The following is an 11,034-nucleotide window of genomic DNA, read 5'->3' as shown; positions in this document are numbered from 1 at the left end:
CGGAAATCAGTGACCGACGCGCAATAGCCGGCAGTAATGGCCGCCCGGACCGGGTGCCCTCGGGACCGAAAATGGTTCACCAAATCAGCAACAGGGTTGCGAATGGCCGTGTTGAAACAAGTTCTTTGTGCTGTTGCATCCTCAGCAAATGAAGACAAAGCCATCTGCTAGACTATGGAGACGAAGCCGTCTACGGTACCTATATACATTCCAAGAAAAAAAAGATGAATGAGCTTTATCGCAGAATGAGCTTTATCAAATGCTTACACTTGCGTTATGCCCTACCTAACTTTGTAAGCTCTGAGGCAAGACAGAAGGCGATCTGTCCATTTTAAGCTAGGGAAAATATGACTTTTGATGAACGTTCCGCGTTCGTTTGAACTTTGTCGTCTAAAAACGCTGGTAAAAAATACATATGAACCTACTTATACATAACATAATAAAGAGTATCATTTTTCTCAGTTCCTGTTTGCGAACGGACTGAAAGAATATGTGGTGTTCCAGGGCCCGTGGGCCACAAATAGAAAGGAGTGGACAGCTTTATCTCTGGATGTGTCGACTCAAATTAAACGTCGGTGTAATTGTAGTTTCATTCGGGGATTAAAAAACTACCAACACCTGCGTGTTGTTTCGTATCTGGCGCTTCACAAACATTTATTGGCGCAACGCAAAATGCTTTCCGCTCAAACTTCAAAAAATAAAGAGCGATTCGCGATTCGCCCGCGACCGTTTTATATTGACCTGCAGGTTGCATGCTGTTGAGTTTACTTAAAGTTTATTTTGCGTGCAAAGTTCAGTTTAGCGACGACTTTCAACAAGTTCTCGACCTACCCCGGGCTTCGGTCACTCACACTGATGACTAACTCGACTCGGATATGCTGATGCTGTGCATTTCTGCCAGGCTCCTGTCACAACTCACAATCAGCACTTCCACTTTGAGAGGTAGGCATTACTATCAGTATGCATATTGCATCAGCATGTCTTTAGAAGGTGTTGGGTATATCCACTGTCGCTATGGCATCTGCGTATGTGTTGTATCACATTGTAATGTGTTTGCGGAATGTCCACACAGTTGAGGTCAAGGTAGTAAGGTACTGAATGTCAATCAAAGTATGAATGCTTAACTTGCGATCAGACAATAGTTCTGAAGCACCCACTTTATACTTGAATCATGTGAGCATACTAGCCCTTCCAGTTCAATCATCAAATGATGAAAAACAGATTAGACATGCATGATGCACACTTCACAAAGTATGACACAGACAGTGGACAATGGACATGATCATTCCCCAGTTCACAGGTCTCGCCAGTATATGTGAAGATGAAGTCCAAGTGGTAGATTGGATTAGACGACGTTTTTTGTCTACTAACTTGGACTTCATCTTCACATTTACTGCCTTGCCTACCTTCTATTGTGTCCATTGCCCAATGATCTGGGGCCATCCTACTGCAAGCCACAAGGGGCAGAAGTCAGAAAAAGTTCAATGATGTTTCTATTATATCATATATGACTATGGAGTTATGGATGACCAATCTTTTTGAAGTGACTACTTAGGACCTTTACAATTTTGCATTGCATTTCATGTTGATGTCTGTAAGGGAAAGTAATTTTGCAAGGAACACATAAGACATATAAGAAAGTAAAAAATAACTGGCTCTCCTGAAATATTCAAATATCCACACATTTCAATTGTCATGTCCCCCTTGGAATACAATCATTTACCAATGGCTGGTGCTTTTTGATGTTAGGTTCTCTTGTTTGGAATTTAGAGCAAGGACCTTAATATATTTTTTCCTCAAAATTATCTCACATTCCTTTAATCAGAGAAGAGCTACAAGTGTAGTTACAGCTTTATGTTACATGATCTGTTGCTAGACTTTAAGTTCCCATTAGAATTAAAAAAATTGTTTTATCAAATTGAATGAGTGGTGCATCCTACTTCATCATTTTTTCCTAACTTGATTGCCAGATGAGACATGTTAATTTAGATGAATGATATGCACAAATAAGACAATTTGCTTATATTCAATCAGTACTAAAGGACTGTCATAGTCTTCTTTGTGCATGTGCAAGTTCATCATTTATTCTTGCAGAAGTGTTTTGTGCAAATAGAGCTGCTTCTATTGCCTTTTGACTTGGCATTGCAAATAGTTGAGTAGTCTTAGCCAGGCAAGTATCTTATGTGAAATTTTGTATGTTTCCACTTTTTTAAGACTTTTTTTTTTAGCTTGAATGGACAAATTGAAGCGGCGAGAGCTCGTGTTGAGCCGAACTTTTGGCGTAGTTCCTGACGTCTGTCGTCCTATCAGGAAGTTAGAAGTTGCTTGGATAATATATGCACTTAAGTGTAGCTCCCACCGCTCCCACCAATGCGTTGGTGTGAGCAGTTGCAACCGTTCCGCTGCAACGGTAAACTGTCCCCGTCAGCAGCCTCATGTCGAGCGCCGGAGCCTCAGACTTTGAACACTGGCCGCCACTAGTCCCTACCGGTGCCCACTGGCCTACGGTACCGCTGTTGCAGACACTGAGCACTGAACATTGCCCACTATGGCCTCGGAATTTTAGGGTGAGACTCATTTAATTTCCCTATTGGAACACCGGTCGGGGAACTTTGAATGCAATCACAAATCATGAACGGCGACTTTTAATCATGTCCGAGTCGATACGTTAGATTGTTTGCTTTTCGTGTCACCATGTGGACGCTGGGACGGGACCAGAACAGGGGACAAAGGTGGTGTTCGCTGTCCGCGCGGGTCGCAGCGCCTGCCCACGTGGGATCACGGGCGGCGGTGGGCGCGCGCCGCTCGGGCCGGCGCGGTCGGCGCGCGCGGAGACCTTCGGCCGCTGCCGGTTCCCACCTATCGTGTCGCAGCGTCGAGGCCGGCCGCGGGGTGAGCTGGAGAGGGGAGGGGAGGGGGTCGCCGTTGTTCCACCGCTCAATGGGCAGCGGAGGCCGCCGACTACGGGCCGCCGGTTTGAGAGCCCCGGCGGCGGCGTTTGAGAGCCGCTGGCCGCCGCTCCAGGTGCGCCCGCTCCGCTATCGCCGCGCCGCTCCGTCGATAGTAGGCTGTCGGAGGCGGAGAGCTCGCTGCTGTGTGCCCGCGTCCGGCAGTGATCAGTGCTCGGACTGGTGCAGTTCCGGTGTCTGTGCCTGTCTGGCCGAATCTCTGAGGCAGGAAGACTGCAGATAGGCAGACGAGAGACCCACAGCGGCTGCCGGCGACACATGTGAGTGGTTGGCCGGGCCGCGTCGGTGCTTAGCGCGGCGGCCTACTTTTCTGGCTGGATAGCAGGGCGGTTGGATCCTGGTTGGATCAGAGCAGAACTACCCACTACCCAGTCCCCGTTGGTTTAGGTAGGACCCCGGTGTGCCGTTTGGGATTTCTAGAGTGAGCTCGATGGGCCCGAGAAACCCCTCCCTCCCTCGGCTCCCCTGCCGTCGGCACATTTTCTCCATTGTCACGTCCGGCCGCCGCCGTTGCGGAAAATTCCCTGAGCGTCCGGCGAGAGTGGCGACGTGTGCGTGTGTGTGCCCGTGCGTGCTGCTGCTCGCTTCGGCGTGCAGCGGAGTTCGTTAGAACGCTTCGTATCGAAGTGGTCCGCTCCCGATCCAGTCCGATAGTGACGTCATGTAAGAGGGACGGGGCGGAAGGAGCAGATATGACGTCACGTGTCTGCGGAGTGCGGACTGCGCAGGACCACCGACACTGCGGTGAAACTGCGATATGCGGAAACGTAACATGACAAGTTACAAAGTATTCCAGTACTGACTGGAATTTAAAAATCAATAAATGGATTCACATGAAAGACGGAACAGTGCAACGTGCATTGGTTTTTCTCTGTTCTAACTTTTCTGCTTTCAAATTTATCTGACCCTTGGTCGATCGAATCGTGTATGTGACCCCGAGCACCCCGATCTCCCAGTCCACTGATCCGAATGATCAGTGGCGGTGGGGGAGGGCGGGAGCGCGGTGCTGACGGCAGGTCGTACTCTGACTCAGCAGATGGTCCAGGTCTCCTCTCCTGCCGTCCCCGGCCCTAGCTGAGTGCGCGCTGGCCCAAGAGCCCCGGGCTGTTGTCAGCAGACACGTCGGCCCCGCGTTCCGCTCGGTGGTAAGAAGCCCATTCCAGAGACTGGCGCTGATCTTCGCGCGGCCGGCGCCTGCGATACCGTGAAACAACGTGGCCGCAGAGAAGTGACTCATACAATCTGCAGTTAGCTGGCTTCAATTCGGAACTGACCCAACGATATTTTTGTCTCCTTTGTGTAACATTGAACAGCTCCAACGCGTGGCCACGTGTTCAGGAGTTTCTTTTCCAGCAAAACTTCGGACCAACAACCACATCGCTTCAAAAGAATCACTGGGGCGTGCCCCGACTTCCGCCGTTGTCTCCCTACCTCTCTCCGTCTCTTTCCCTTTCCCCTCTCTAACTCTTCCCCGACCTCCCCTCTCTTCCTGGCGACTCCGCTGTCAAACTTGGCCATATCGTTTACAGAGCTCTCCTCGCTAAGCGATATTCCTTTTCTGGCTGCATTCTCATCTGTCTTTTCCTCTCGCACCTCTCCTCTTCTTCCGCATCTTCTCTCCAGCAGCTGGTGTTTTTTCTCACACCTATCAATCCTTTCATAGTTCCTTCATATATTGTAACCCGCTCTCCTAGCCCCATCCTCTCATCTTGCCCCTCAAATCTCCCCTACCAAAGCTGTCCCCTTTCTTAGATCTTATTCTTTATCAGTTTCTTCCTCCTCTCATGGTTCTCTTCTCAGTTCTCGCAAGTGTTTTTTTTTTTGTTTTTCACAGGCGTCCCATCTCTATTCGTCTTCCCAGAGCCATCCCTCATTTTACTGCTCCCCGCTCTTTCTTTCCTTACAGATTTAGGTCTCAAGCGTTGTCTTATGAGTCAGGCTGTCAGTCAGTTGGACAATTACCTCTATAGGTTGTTGTTCTTTCCATAGATATTAATAGATATCTTATATAAGGTCTCGAAGAGATTATAATTATATAAGATCTTCGTAAAGACTTTATATAAGATCTCTATGGAACTTCTCGATTCCAGAATCCAGTTCTATACCTTGATTTCGCTCCTGATGGGAACCGCCTGGAAGCTAGTCCAAGGCGACAAAGGAACCTCTGTGACGTCCTCGTGCCGGGTCTGGGAAGACGGCGGTGCCCGCGGGGTTCCGTGACCCAGGGAGGGTCTCGTCGCCGGCCGGTACGGTCCGCTTTGTCGATACTGCTGCGGAGGCGGCTGCCGTCGCGTCGGTCCGTCTGTCTGTCGGGTTGTAATTACAGCAGAGCCTCGCGCCGGCCACGGTACCCTTCGGTGCGTGACGCCCCCTCGTAGTGCTCGTGTCACGGGTCACGAGCCTTGTGAGGTGCCAGGTGGTCACGGGCTGCCTGTGAAGTGACCTGCGGCCGATGGGGAGGGATCTCTGCTCTAGTGTGGTTAAAGCTTCTACACCACAGGGGTCGTCTCTACTTGCGACGGTGGTGACGAGGCTTTACTGAAAGGTCAGCTTTCATCCAACAAAAAGCTGGGGATTAATTCTGGCAAGTAATTGCTAATTAGCTAATGCACTCTGTATGATAAGCTCATTTTGAAGGTAATACAGCATTTGCGTATGGTGTGTTGTCGTGCGACCTCGTGCGGGCTGGTATCGCTGCTCGGTCTTGGAGCTTATTCCTAAGTCGATGTCAGCACGATTGCCTGCTGGTACCGCCGTGTACAGTTCTTGCCGCCATGGTACCGCGGTACCGGTAGAACGCTTCCGACTCCATCTACCATGGTAAGGTACCGCCGTGTCCGGTTCCATTCGCTCGACTCGGTACCTACGTGCCGACCGACCGACCAACACTGATCCTCCCGATCCAGGAAGCCATCAGAGCCGGGCACCGGCAGCGGCGCCGGCCCGCTTTGTTCCGCGCCGGAATGCATTTCGACACATGAAAGGCGCTGTCGGCGCCGGCAGCCGGTGCTGTATTCATTTGCGCGGAGGCGCCGCGCCGCTGCACTGGCCGCGCCGGATCGGTGTGGGTGGTGACCGACGGTGGGTGTCGGCACCGACTCGGAGCCCGCTGCAGTGGGGTGCAGTGGGGTGCAGTGGGGTCACTGTCCGGGGTGGGCCTGGGGCGGCCCGACCGGACCCACCCGAAATTTCGCTATAGCTGCCCATTAGTGTTCAAATATTAGTGAGCCTTCGTCTCATTACCCACGAGAAACGGGTTCTTCATTGAACCGTAATTGGAAATGAAAATAAAGATGTTTTAAATAATGTCAAGGAGTGCGCGACATCGCCTTAATTGCTGCCCATTGGCAAATTTGGTGGTTACTGCTAACATTGTTGGCGGGGAAGCCGATGTTTTCCACTTTCGCCATCCATTCTGCCCGTGCTTCCGCCGATAACGCGCCGTGGGCCACTGAGTGCGCTCCACCGGCCCAGCACTGAGCACGTCCCCGCGTGTCGTGCCGTGAACCGTCAGATGGGGGGGGGGGACGGGGTCCTGTCCGTGCCGCCGCCGACAGCAGGGTGATGTCACGGCACTCGGCCGGCCGGCCGGCGGCGCTCTCATTACGATTTGATAAATGTCAGCGGCGGGCTGCAGAGGCGGCGGCGGTGCGACGCGCCGCTTCGGCCGGCCGGCCCTGCCGGCTGACCGTGTCACCGGCCATCAGCCGCCGCCGGCGGCGGCATTTTTCATTAGCTAATGTCGGCGTTAATAATGGCGGCGCCGGCGCACGGGGACCGGTTCGTGGCTCTCAGTGCCGGCTCACGGCTGGCGTGTGCTGGCCGGCCTCGGACCTGCGGTGCCGTGACGTGTCGTGTCTGCCAGGGAGCGGAGCGGAGCGGGGGGGGGGGGGGGGGGGTAGAGGAGGGTTTGGGGGCTCGGGAAAGCCGCTGCCCTCGGCCGGCGGCGCCCCCGCGCGGCCCGCGGACCACCGCTCTGACTCACCGGCTGCAGTGGCCAGCGGGCGGCACCCATTGCCCACTGAGCCACCGCGGGGCTCCTGCGCGGAGGCCTGTTCTGGGGATGGAGTCGGGAGAGGAGCCGTGTCATTTCTTCGCGAGTTTTGGACGGGAGAAGGACCGTGTCTTCTCGAATAATGGATGAGGATGATTCATGCCGATCCCGGTTGGGACGAAAGAGGCGCTGTACATTGTCACATTGTGCAACATGCATTCCTGGGCTGGAAACAGGAAAAGCGTCGTGCCGCTCCAGGGCTGGACCGGCAGACCCACCCCACCGGGGGCGGGATGGGAGCGGCGCCTTGCCGCCCGGGTTTGAACAGGAGAGGCTCCGTGCCTTCCAACGGCCTCGTCCGGACGCGTCTGAGGAGAAAGCTGGCCGGCAGCGGCGATGGCATTCTTTCCGCCGGCGCCTCGGCGGCCGTTTCGATGACCATAAATCTCCGCCGTCCCCGGGGCTACGCCCGCTGCTGCTAATGCAAAACTGATGCCGACATTAATCCCCGGATTGTGTGGTGACATTTTTCCGTAAGGTGCCGGCCGATGGCGCTGTTCGCGCCGGTGTTCGGCGAGGCTCCCTCCATCAGGTGCCGTACTGGCGGGCGCCGCGGCCGGGCTGGCGTGACGTGTTTCTGCGCCCCACAGGGCCGTGGGGAAATCGGCGAGATAGGGAAGACAGGCCCGTCATGTCCCGGCCTCATGGGAGAGGGCGGCGGCGACTTACACACGGGGCTGGCTAGTAGCTAGTGCCACTGTGCCTTCGACTAGGCTGGCTAGTGGCTAGGTTCTGATCCTCCAGCAATCGTGCGTTACATTTTCGAACTTCTCACCGCGTTCGTATGCAGTCGTGTATGCTCCAGTGCTGTTGGGCTACAGTATTGCTGGTGTGCTCCACTATGCTCAGTGTGTTGCAGTGTCAATTCGGCCTCCATTTCTCGCCCGCTGTGGCCGGTTACCTAGCAGCTACGGGGGACCGCGTCGCGCCGCCGCTGAACTGTTCGTTAGGGTGCGGCGTACGCGGCGCACTGGCGGCGTAACCCCGGCCGTAAAGTGCGCCACTGATCGCCTCGGGCATCGATCGCGGCGCCGGCGGCAGGTGGCGGCTGGTCGACGGCCGGCCGGGCGGCCCATAACGGTGCCGTGCGGGGACGGCACTGGCGGCCACTGCTGCGACCCTACCCCTGACCGGTCCTGACCTCCCTCCGCCCCGTGGGCCGCTGCGTAACTCCCAGTCACGCGCACAGCGAGTGTGTCCCCATCCCAGGGCGGCAGTGACCGGCCTACTCTGGACCCACCGACCCGAATACCAAATGGGCCCCGCGCGTAGAGTGGGCCGCTGAAAACGGAGCGAAAACGAAAATGGAAAGCCACAGAATGTCAATCAGGGGCGGGAGAGAGTCGGGAGGACAGAGCGCCTGGATAGAGCGCAGAGAGCAGAGTGGGGAGAGCGTCTCCTCTCCGCCGTCGACCTTGGCCAGAGGTCAGCTCGCGGTGCGGACACGATGCACGCCGACCCGTGACGGGATGGTTTGCCGTTCGGCAGTCACGGCCGGTTCGGGCGGCGTAATTGGCCGGTACGGACGGTCGGTGGGCCGGGCCGGGTCGAGCGGTGGCCATCAGGCGGCCACGCCCCTGCCGGGCCATGCGGTAGTACGAGCATCTGCCTACGCTGCCTACTATCGCACAGGGTGTGTGCTGGCTTTGAGCTTCGTCTACCGCGAGGCGGTAGAAACGACACAGGATACCTATCTGCTGGCTCGTGCGGAAGTCCGAGCATCGCAATCGTCACCGAATCGGATTAATTTGTTCCGACTGCTCACCTAATCGTTTATTTTCATATGGCCTTGCTACCTAACTCTATTAACGTTGGTAGGAATGTGATGTTTTTAGGCAGTTTACTCACGGTTTGTGAAGCTTTGTTTCCTGCTGATCATGCATTGTTTGTAGCGTGTTAACAGTTTCGGAGCGATTATGTTTTCTTCCTGTTTGGTTTGATACAATGCAGGGACAAATTATGGATGATCCGCTAATTAGCTGTAATGCTTAGTGGAGCGCATGGATTGTAGGCTGAGAATAAGGCATTAATGCCTCTAGGAGCTCTTGAGGTGTGCCGCCATGTAGCTGTTTGGCGTTTTATCGGCTCCGATGTGGCGTGTGGCAGCTCCGGTTTGTAGCTCCGTCTGATGTGCCCCAGTGTGCCCTCGCCGGTCCGTTCCTGTTGGCTTCGGCTACCGTGAGATGGCCCGTCAGCCTCAGGTGTACCCTCGCTGACCTACGGATTTTGGTGTGCCGTGAGGTGTCGCTTAGCGCGGGCCCGTTGTGTCGTGATTTATCAGTCTGAGGCTCGGTGCGCTGTGGTGCGCAGTCCGCTGGTCCCCGTGTGTCGTGAGATGGCAGTCCGTGGGTGCGGTCCGGTCCACGGTCCCAGTGCGCCTGTAGATAACAGTCTGCGGCCCGTTGCGCCTCTAGACAGCCGTCTGCGGTGCCAGTGCGCCTTTAGATAGCCGTCTGCAGTCCCGGTGCGCGGCGCCGGTCGGCGGCACGGCTGTTTACCGTCGGCTCACGGCGGCCTCCATCGGCGCAGTGTTCGTTTACACATACTCACGATAAACAGAGGCCCGGCGGGGCCGCTCGCTCCGCTGCAGGATGCCGGGAGCGGGGAGCCCTGTGCGCCGGCGGCGGCCCCTGGCAGTGGAGCCGACTGCTGTCCGCCGGCCGCTGCAGACATTCACCCGTCACAGAGCTGTGACCCCGGCAGCCGGCTGTTTTCTCTCGACGAGTGGCTCTCGACTTATTTGGCGTTGGCGTCTGTCATTGTGTGGCCTTGGCCGGGCAGAAGGCAGAAAGCCAGCCGCTGGTTGACGAGTCATCGGCTGCTGGAGGGGACCGTCGGGCTCTCATCCTCCCCGTTTGTCTGAAGGACGGACGGAGTAGCGATGGTTACTCTCCACCCCGTCATGGAGGGACTCGCCATGTCTCGGGCAGGGGCTCGCCCGGCCCGTTCCTCTCAGTGGAGGCTGCAGGGCGAGCGAAGGCCGCCGCGCATGGTATCTTGCAAGTTTGGCTGCCCGATAGGTTGTTTGTGACCTAGTAAAACTGTGATTTAATGTTACTGCTTGAAAGGGCGTTGTTTCAAAAGTGCACGTGAACTGGTTATTTATTTGTTAAGTGAATTGAATGTTCTGCTTTTTGGGTCAGGTGGGGTGAGGCGCTGGCAAGAAGGGAAGATTGCTTGGGGCTTAGGGGCATCTGGGAGGAGTGTGACTTATGAGTAAAGTGATTGTGTGGAAGACTCGTGTGGAAAAGGCGTAGGCCGGCTTTGATGATCCGGTGATTCTTAGTGTCAATTGTGATTACTGATCATGTTTGTTCATTAATACGAAAGATAACTTATCGGACAGTTTTGGTGTCGAAGAGATCAAAGGACGATAAATCTAATCAAATTCCTACAAGCTATTTCGGCATTCCTTTTCGTTTTAGACATTATTTCAATTCAACTATGGCAAGTTTCGATGTGAGATTGATCCCAGAATTCGACGGTACTGGGGATGTTGTCGACTGGATCGAAAAGGTGGAAATGGTATGCAATCTTCAGCAACCGGCTGCAGATCAAGTGGTAGTCATACCACTGCGATTGAAGGGTGGCGCTTCTGCTGTTTATCGGCAGCTGCCTGAAGTGGACAGGAGAGAGGCGGTTAAAGTAAAGGCGGCTCTGCGACGCGCCTTTGCCGCTGATAAATACACTGCGTATGAAATGTTCAGCGCACGTCGGCTGGGCACGGGAGAATCGGTAGATGTGTATTTGGCAGACTTGCAACGGCTGTCAACCCTCTTTGGAGGGCTCTCCGAAGAAGGGATGGGATGCGCGTTCGTTGCCGGCCTACCCGAATCTGTGAAGCAAATGCTACGGGCCGGCGCTCGCATGGAGTCATTGACTCTATCTGAAGTCGTGGATAGGGCCAGAGCCATCCTACGGGAAGACTGCAAGGTACCCGATATAACGGCTATGGTGGTGCGACGGGGAAGAGACGGCCAAGACCAGCGCTTCAATGGCGGGAGGAAGGAG

General features: G+C 55.0%; 1 protein-coding gene across 9 annotated transcripts in view; it reads left to right on the top strand.

Moving 5' to 3' along the window:
* Positions 1-685: 685 nt before the first annotated feature.
* Positions 686-11,034, top strand: part of LOC122368318 (muscleblind-like protein 3) — a 54,993-nt gene continuing 44,644 nt past the window's right edge. For 7 of the 9 annotated variants that reach the window (XM_043342143.1, XM_043342140.1, XM_043342136.1 and 4 more), the window contains exon 1: positions 3,065-3,229. The gene's annotated coding sequence lies outside the window, so the exon portion shown is untranslated. Of the gene's footprint in view, positions 943-3,064; positions 3,230-11,034 lie in introns of those variants that run through there. The other 2 variants (XM_043342141.1, XM_043342135.1) reach the window with 2 other exon arrangements.

Source organism: Amphibalanus amphitrite, unplaced genomic scaffold (genome assembly GCF_019059575.1).
Source record: "Amphibalanus amphitrite isolate SeventyFive unplaced genomic scaffold, NRLGWU_Aamphi_draft 000939F_arrow, whole genome shotgun sequence".
NCBI lineage: Eukaryota > Metazoa > Arthropoda > Thecostraca > Balanomorpha > Balanidae > Amphibalanus > Amphibalanus amphitrite.
This window is presented reverse-complemented; position numbering and strand designations above follow the sequence as displayed.